General features: G+C 41.9%; 1 long non-coding RNA gene across 1 annotated transcript; it reads right to left on the bottom strand.

Moving 5' to 3' along the window:
* Positions 1 to 4,840: 4,840 nt before the first annotated feature.
* On the bottom strand, positions 4,841 to 6,527 carry LOC115357324 (uncharacterized). The gene is made up of 3 exons (XR_003928100.1): positions 6,402 to 6,527; positions 6,108 to 6,249; positions 4,841 to 5,135 (listed from the first exon to the last, which is right to left on the bottom strand). It is a non-coding gene; the product is annotated as an uncharacterized LOC115357324 (long non-coding RNA).
* Positions 6,528 to 8,756: the final 2,229 nt, after the last annotated feature.

Genomic DNA, 8,756 nt, shown 5'->3' with positions numbered 1-8,756 from the left:
AAAAAAGACTTGGAAAAGAAAGAATCAGCAGCTTTGAAGAAACCTAAGGCAAGGGCCCCCACTGCTCCCCCTCCACCCACACCCGAAGCAGCACCACATCCATGGCCCGCCATTCCCCCTAAATGGCTGAATCCAGCTCCGCCGCCTTATCCTGATGACAAAAACCCATTCAGCGCTGGACAGTTCGTGATGACAGGAGCCAAGGCAGCCAGCAGCGAGCAACCAGTGACCGGCGAGCTACAAGGGAAATTCACTCTGACCATGACCAATGAACAGCAGCAAAGGAGAGGACACCACAGCCAGAGCAGAGGAAAGATAGAGACCCTCAGACCCAGGCCCAAAAAGAAAGTGGTCTCACTCAGCACTAGATACCGACTTAGAACAGCCAGCCCTGACTCTAGTGACTTCAGTGACTCGGAGAAGTCATCATCATGCCAAGGTGACAAAGCTGATTATGACATGCATGAAGAACAAAGTCATGCTTCCACAGAAGATGATAGACAAGATTACAACAAAATTGCCGAGGGACAGGGGAGGGAAAACCCCCACAAGACCATCGAGAGAAAAAGCTGAACTGAAATCAACAACACCCGTCTCAGTGAAAGAGAGAGAAGCATACAGACATCTCTCCCAGACCCTTGACAAAAGAAATACATTGTCATCAAGCCTCCTAAAGAAGAGAGAGGAAAGAATGGAAGAACTCAAATGCATATCTCAACTAGAAGACACGCATCGGGAGAGACTACAAAGAATGGAGAGCAGAAAGCAAGAGCTTGAAAATGAACTGAGAAAAGAAGGAAGCACACAGCATGAGAGAGAATGCAGACTGCCAGCTGAATTATCTACCTATGAGGAAGGGGAACAGGAAAGGTATGAACAGGGGCAAGAAGAAGAAGCCCAGAACACTAGCTCAATACCACAGAGTTGGGCCTTGCCTGGACGTGTGAAAGTTCACTTTAGTGGCGTTATTACCCCAGGAAATGATGCAGAAATTCCCCAAGGGCCGATGGAGGCATCCAGGTCAGAGGCTAGGATGGAGAGGTGCTGGAGAGACGATACTGTTGGCCAAGGAATGACTTTAAGAAGTGGAACAGAGTTGGGAACACTCCCCAGGCAGGGAGATGAACCACTGAGAAACGAAATATACAACCTGGGTGATGAGAGAAGATCTCGGTCAATGATTGATCTCTGTCAAGAAAATATCGAACCCATGTGCCCATTGATAGTCAAGGGGGGGCATGAAGCTATGTGCCCTGGTCATTCGCTGACATGGTGGGCTTGGCTGACAGACTGCCGGCCCTGACCGAGGGAGCCAGCAAGTGGATCACTGCATTGGAAGAAACTACAGCAGGAGTGAGACTGGCACTGGGAGATGTGAAAGCTTTGCTCATGCGTGTGGCAGGCACTGCAGTGACTGAAGACATCTTTAAAGCAGCAGGACTATCTATGGTCATCACAGGCAACGCCGTGGACCACGTGGGATTTGGAGGACATCGAGGGGTGATATGGGCAGAATTAAGGAAACAAAATCCAGAGAGAATGGACCCCTCCAGGTTGGAAGGAGAAATGCTAAAACAAGATGAATGTCCCTCCAAGTTCCTGTATGAATTTCAACGAAAATGGAAGAGTGAGACAGGAAGTGCCTGGAATGCAAACAACACCACTGAGAGTCTGTTCAAGATGATGGCAAAGAAAGCCATGCCAAGCCTGGGAAGATGTAGCTTCTGTGGACGTTACCTCGCTATTTGATCAGCAAAATAGTTTCACTACTTAAAAACTGTTTGATTTGGAAAACAGCGACGTTACGATGGGGGTGGGGGGTTAACTACAGCCTATGATGGGGGTGAGGGGTTAACTACAGCCTACGCTGAGTGTATTGGCAGCAACAAGCAGCTGCAGTGTGTCCTACTCCAAGCATAAATATCACACATGAAGACGCACACGAGTCATTCAACACCATTAGTTAGCCCCTAAATAAAAAAGGGGGCACAATCACACTGCAGGCCGGTCCTTGCAACAGTTCTTTCAAGTAGATTCTAAAAACCCCAAACTGCCAGAGATGTGTGTGATATGGCAACAATAAAATTTCAGTTGCCTGAAATACACCAACCAAGGCCCACGCTACGAAGTGAGTGCAAACAGCAAACAAACATTTCCTGCATGATTCAGGCTTCGAGCAGCCAGGACAGAAGTGATTATTCTTTTGAAAACTGTTTTCACAGACAAATAGCTCTCTCTCACATTCACAATGCCTAATGTTTGCAATCAAGGTGCGACTAAGAAGGAGCAGTAAAAACAGCTGTCACTGTCGCTGTTTTGGCTCATATTTCAGCACCATGGACAGAAAAATACAATCACAAGCATAATTTGTGCAGCCCTTTGATCTAAAACAGCTGGGGGAAATTCTTCCCTAAAACACTTTTGAAAATAGTGGAGGAATTTCACAATTTCAGTCCCTGAAAAGACATGATAAATAAGTGGCTTCCTTCAGGATCTTTGGAGGAGTTTGCAGCCACAACTCAGGCTGCTTTTACCATTTTCTCCATTTTCTGCCATTGTAAAGCTTTAAAAAACACAACAGCACCGGTGTTCCAACAAAGACCCCTATGACATCATAAACCATGATGTCATCATAGAGGATGATGTCACAGGGCTCATGGCTGCTGGGCCACATAACTTTTCCCTTCTCTGTTGGGGGGCCGGGGTCAGTTTGTAACAGAAAAAGTGTGACGATCGCAGGGGTGCCTAAACGTAAACATTTATTGTTTTCCAGAAAGCCACACATAACCAAATATTATTAACCCTTTTCGGGATCTTCACAGAAAAAAAAATTCAGGAAATAAATAATAACACTATTAATGAAATAAATTACACTATTTATGAAATCAATAAAAATCAAATAACCCTCTCTGGGTTCTTCACAGAAAAAATAAAGTCAGGAAATATATAATAACACTATTTATGAAATAAATAATAACCAAATAACCCTCTCTGGGTTCTTCACAGAAAAAATAAAGTCAGGAAATATATAATAACACTATTTATGAAATAAATAATAACCAAATAACCCTCTCTGGGTTCTTCACAGAAAAAAAGTCCATGGAACATTAACTTTCTGTTGTGCCGTGCACAATCTTAACAGGTAAAAGTTCAGCTTAGTTGTCAGAGCAGAATCTCTAACTTAAATGCAGGGACGGTTTTTGCTATGGGCAGTGTGGGCCAGGGCACAATCTACTTAGGGGCGCACGAGAAAAAAAAAATCGCCAGTTTTCTAGACTACCATATTGACCCGCACATGCTGTGGCACCGGGGTACCATCAGTCGGCATCAGGCGGGCCGGTCTGGTCTGCCGGATCTGACAGGTGAGCGGCTTAATGCCGGCCAGTGCCGGCTCGGCTGATGCCGACTGATGCTACCCCGGTGCCGCGCCCGACTGGTGCCGCGGGGGCGGGGGGGTTGGATTAGTAACATGAAAGGGCGCAAGCCAGTAATATCGCCTAGAGCGGCAACATAGGCAGAACTGCCACTGCTTAAATGACTCATATGAGCAGTCTCTCAAAGTTCTTGTGTTCCTTCCTTATAATCCTTTTGTAGGTTCCAGTAGGCTTGTCACGTTCTATGCGTGTATTAGTCTCGATCGCGTGGCCAGACTGAAAAAAAAAAATCATAATGCGTCTCTGGTATTGTTCAGGGGGCCGGGCCAAATGTGGAGGCGGGCCGTAGTTTGAGGACCACTGTGTTAGAAGAACAGCATCTCCAGCTGTGGGTGATGTCACGGCCTTTTGACCAATCAGCTCTCTGTGTTCAGTGATGACCTCATCACTGAGCTCAGCCAGAGCCTATATAGGCTCCTCTGGCTGGCAAACATTTCACAGAGTTGTCACATGCTCATTCTCTGGAAAGTAGCTGCTGCATCTCTCAGTCGGGATCACAATGTGCTGCAAGAAATGGTCGGGTGACAAAGGCACACGTTTCAATGCTATAATCTCAATCAGCACGTAAATGTATCTCCATATCGACTGTCCCGTCACAACTGATGTCAGATCAAAGGAGATTGGCACACTGTAAAAAAAAACCCGTTGTTTTTACGGAAAAAAACTGGCAGCTGTGGTTGCCAGAATAATATTGTAAAAAATACAGCAGAGTGTAAACCACATTACTGAAGCAACTGTAAATTTTACAACTTAAAACTGTTATCATTTACAAAATAACATTTTAAAAATGACATGCTGAACTGGTAAATTCAACATCCCTTTTAAGTCAAATTAGCATGACCATGCCGTTATTAAAGCCATTTTTTTCTGTACAATTTACATGTGGTGGTTGCTTATTTTACATCTAATCCCATTAAATTTCACTGAAAAACTTCAGACAAAAGGCATTATTAAACAGTAAAGGCCTCATTATAAGATAGTAATTTTTACTGTTTTTTCCTGCTAATTTATTAAAAGGTTGTGTATTTTGTAATATTAAAAGCATTGTTTTGTAGTGAAATAAACATCTACATACTATAACTGAATTAAGACTCACAGGCACAGACACAAACGCAAACTCTGACACAACGTCAAACAAAGATTTTCATCTGTAATGTTTACTGTTAAAACTTAAAGAACTAAGCCACCTAAAGAAAACTTTTTGACGACTGATTGACCACTTCTATATTTTATGGTTACAACTGCACTTTCTTATGTTTGGCTTTTACCAGAAATGTGTAGAGAACTATACCCTGTGGTATGGAGCAATTAGACCTTTTTAAAAATCAAGTACAATACCAACTCGTTATTTTAATATTTTATTAATTATTGCAAAGTTATGCAAAAATATTTTCAGTTTTGAACAGTTGTGTGTATTTTGTTTGTCTCAACATCAAACTAAGGAATTAAGTATTCCTTTCCATTTTTCCTCAAAGGAAAAACAAACAAACATTTGAAATAATGCCTCGAATATGAAAAAATTCAATTGCAACAACTATAACCAGTCTATAACGTATTTTTATCTGTAACATTTACAAATAAAGCTTAATGAACTAAGCATGAAGAAACCTTCTTCAATCAGGGTGAGGATTCTGGGGTTGTAGACAGGAACTGTCGCTCTTCTCCACTTCGGTGCCTTCTGTGTTGATGGTGGAAAAGCATCTTGGGAAACAGAAGAAAACAGACAAATATGTAATGAATGCACTAAGACTCACAGACATACACAGACTCAGACAGACCCACAGATACACACAGGTTCACAAACAGAGGCAGACACTCATAGGCACACAAACGCAAACTCTGACACAACTTCAAATATTTTCATCTGTAACGTTTATTGTTAAAGCTTAACCCTCTGTTACACCTTGACACATTTATGTGCCACACAAGGTCTGAGGTGACAATATTTGTGTGTGCGCGTGTCTGCTGTGTGCGCGTTGCACTGCTTTAAAATGAGTGAACTCAGGACCTTCCTCAGCATGAATAAGTTTGAATAAACTAAAAATAAACTGAAAGTGAAAAATCATGTTGATTTTTTTAATTGACACTTTGAATATTGAACAGCTTTATTTTGATTAGCATGCAAAAGGAGGTAGTATATAATGTATAATTATAAAAATAACAATGCAAAAAAAAAAAAATCAATGTTGCTGCTAATCTTTCACATATACCAGGCTGCCATAATAAAACAAAAAATGATCCAGTTTGCATCAATTATATGAAAATAAATCAAATAAAATGCTTTTTTAGATCAAAAAAATTAAAGGGCAATTAAAGGGTTAAAAAAAAAATACTATTTGATATGTATGGTTAGGGCAGAAGTTGCTTTCCAAAATAAAAAAAGATTTTCAAAATGATAATTCACAATTTTTTTATAGCTTTAATTTTCAAGCACACATTTTTGTGTGAAGGTGTGTTAGTGTAAGTATTTTGAAGGTGTATCAGAGGGTTAAAAGACTAAGCCACCTAAAGAAAACTTTTATCTGTTACTGGGGCATCACCACAAACAATGACTTGTCTACGGCTTCAGCCTAAACATTTTTTGGTTCATTTATTTATATGTACAGCTTTACTGTGGTGCATCTATGTTTGATTGACTTAGGGACCGAAAATTAAACTACTACTAAGACTTACTTGAGTCTTTATTCACATGTCCCGCCACTCATGATCTGAAAGGTCTTGTATCAACGTGAGGACTCTGGGGTTCACGTGTAGACGGGAGGTGCTGGTCTTTTCCACTTTCGTGCCCTTCTCGGGATTTATGGAGAAAAAGCATCTTGGAAAAACAGGAGAAAAACAGAGACATGTATTAATGATAAAATAACTTCCAAAACAACAATAAAATACTACATCAAGCAACTTTTTTTGGCTTTTTTGTTACAGTTCAATAAAAAGAAAATGTTGGCTGAACAATCCAAAATGACACACCTCTGCAGGAACTCCAGGGTGGATGCCAGTCCGGATGGATAATGGATGTTGAAGTTGTAGTAGCTTCCAAACATCAGACACAATGATGACACAAAGGAGGGGATGTTCTCCTGAACAATGGTTCTGTCAACACTGAGCATACATCGTGTAGCAGTAAAGCAGGATTGCCCTAAAAAAGGGAAGGAAATCAAAAACAAACATAAGTGAAACAAATGGTTGTGCTCCTCAAACACTTCCAGGCACAGACAGACTTAAAGACTCACACAGGTATATTCTCTCTCACACACCCACAGGATTTACACTGTTCACAATAACAAAAACAAGCAGAATTCATTCAGACATAAAATGAAAAACAGCAACAAAAAGTTAACTTACCACAGACAATGATGGTAGGAGTTAAGGGGAGCTTGTCCGTCTGGACTTCCCCTGCCAGACAGGTGTCCTCCACATTAGAAAGCATCATCTCTTCCCTTTCGTCAAAATAGGCCAGCAGCAGCAGGACCATTTCTTTCACATCTTCAGAGCAGCCGCTCCGCTCAGCACCTCTCAACATTTTCACCTTGGTTGCAGCCTGCAAGAACTTCTTGCTCTTGGTCATGCAAACTGTACTCAGGAAGTTCAGGAGCCGCTTCCCCTTCAGGTCCACATTCTGTATGAAAGTTTCTTTAAGTGCTACTCCTGTGAGCTCTTTGAAGTGCACACCCATGCCAAGTTCACTGAACCAAGAGGGCCAGCCTTCCAGGAGGTCTTTTATATTTTTCCCCTCGTTGACTTGTTTTCGTTGTGTGTAGAATGTTGCCTTCATTAATTGTTTGACCGCCTCCTGATCTGCATTGGTTTGCCGGGACATCCGCTTCAGTTTTTCTTGCTTCTCTTGCTGGCTCTCCAGGGTCTCTCCAAGGGGCAGGAATTTTACATACCAGTTGATGCACCCATATGTGTCCTGGATCGCTGCTCTTTGTTGCGGAGAGATTTCATCTGTGTCAGAATCATCTGTGCGACTCTTTCTTTTTCTTATTTTTGGTGTTGTAGATCTCTTCACGTTCTCTACTCTATTTTGCAGTTGCTTCACAAGAGAGTGGTAACCTGGGCCTATGACATCTCCCTCTATAATGTCTTGCAAAGATTTTGGATACTTTGCCACCATCTTTTTGGCAACATCTGTTGAGTTTCTCTTACTCACTGAAGAACTTTGTCGCATCATATCAGAAACAACGATGCGGACCATCTCCCTTCTTAGACGAGGGCTCGGCCGTTTTCCCCTCTCTAGAGTCTGAATTAACTCTTCTGGGAACTTGTCCCATGGAACCTGGTATGTATTCACCCAGTCAACACCAGGGCTTTGGCAGCTGCTGACAGAGTCTGAAGATGGACTTCTGGGTGAGACAGACTCCAGGGATGGTGGAAGTGCTGGTGAGGGACTAGATGCGCTGCTACTTTCAGCAGTTTGGCCTGCAGAAAGACACACGGACATAGAGAGAGAGAGAGAGAGACACACACACACACACAAACACATTATGAGAATGTTTTTGTTTTTCTATGGGAACTAACTGCATCCCATGTTGGAATACTTACTTCTCAATTTCCAAGCAGCAAGCACCTTTCTGGCTTGAATGGGCCTCAAAGCCGTCAACAAATCACTTTCCTCGAGAAACTTGAAATCATCACTCGTCTCGATGCCAAGGGACTGCAATGTCTCCTCCAAAATGTCTTTCGATACATCAGCTAGGTCAGGTATGACCTCATTGATGGCACTCCGCAAAAATGTTGTCTCCAAGTCTGTCATTTCTGGTACAATGAGAAAAATAACATGCAAAATGAAATGTTTTTGTGTTTTCTCCCCACAAGTGCCCAAAATCATGTTTATCTGGAGAAGATGCTGTGCTTCAGAGGAATCACTTGGTGCCCATTAACAATGTAGGATGTTAAAGGATAAAAATCAACCAAGTCACTGATTTCAAGACATTGTAACATCACACTGTCTTTTTTCACGGAGTAGAGATGGTACTCAGGATCATAGTCAGCTTTATGTATATCCATCACAAAATACACCTCTGCATCATTTTTAATTAAAATAATGAGAAGCTCTCCAAACTCCACAGTCTCATCATTTTTTGACACAAGGAAATGCCCTTTTTTGTACATTGTTCCTTTGTACTGTATGTCTGTGGAAACACTTGTGTTGTTTTCTGAGAAGCCAAACTCGCTCACTGCTTGTTTAATTGTCTCACTGTAAAGGTTGGCGTAAAATGTACAGCTGTCTTTGACATGCAGAGGCTGACTGCTTCCTGGCCCCACTGAAACATATGCCTGAAACATCTGATGTCTCTCGGCCAAAGTAAGGCAAATATTTTT

This window comes from Myripristis murdjan, chromosome 1, assembly GCF_902150065.1.
Source record: "Myripristis murdjan chromosome 1, fMyrMur1.1, whole genome shotgun sequence".
In the NCBI taxonomy this organism is placed as follows: Eukaryota; Metazoa; Chordata; class Actinopteri; order Holocentriformes; family Holocentridae; genus Myripristis; species Myripristis murdjan.
The sequence above is the reverse complement of the archived record's forward strand: the minus strand, read 5'-3'. Positions and strand labels throughout refer to the sequence as shown.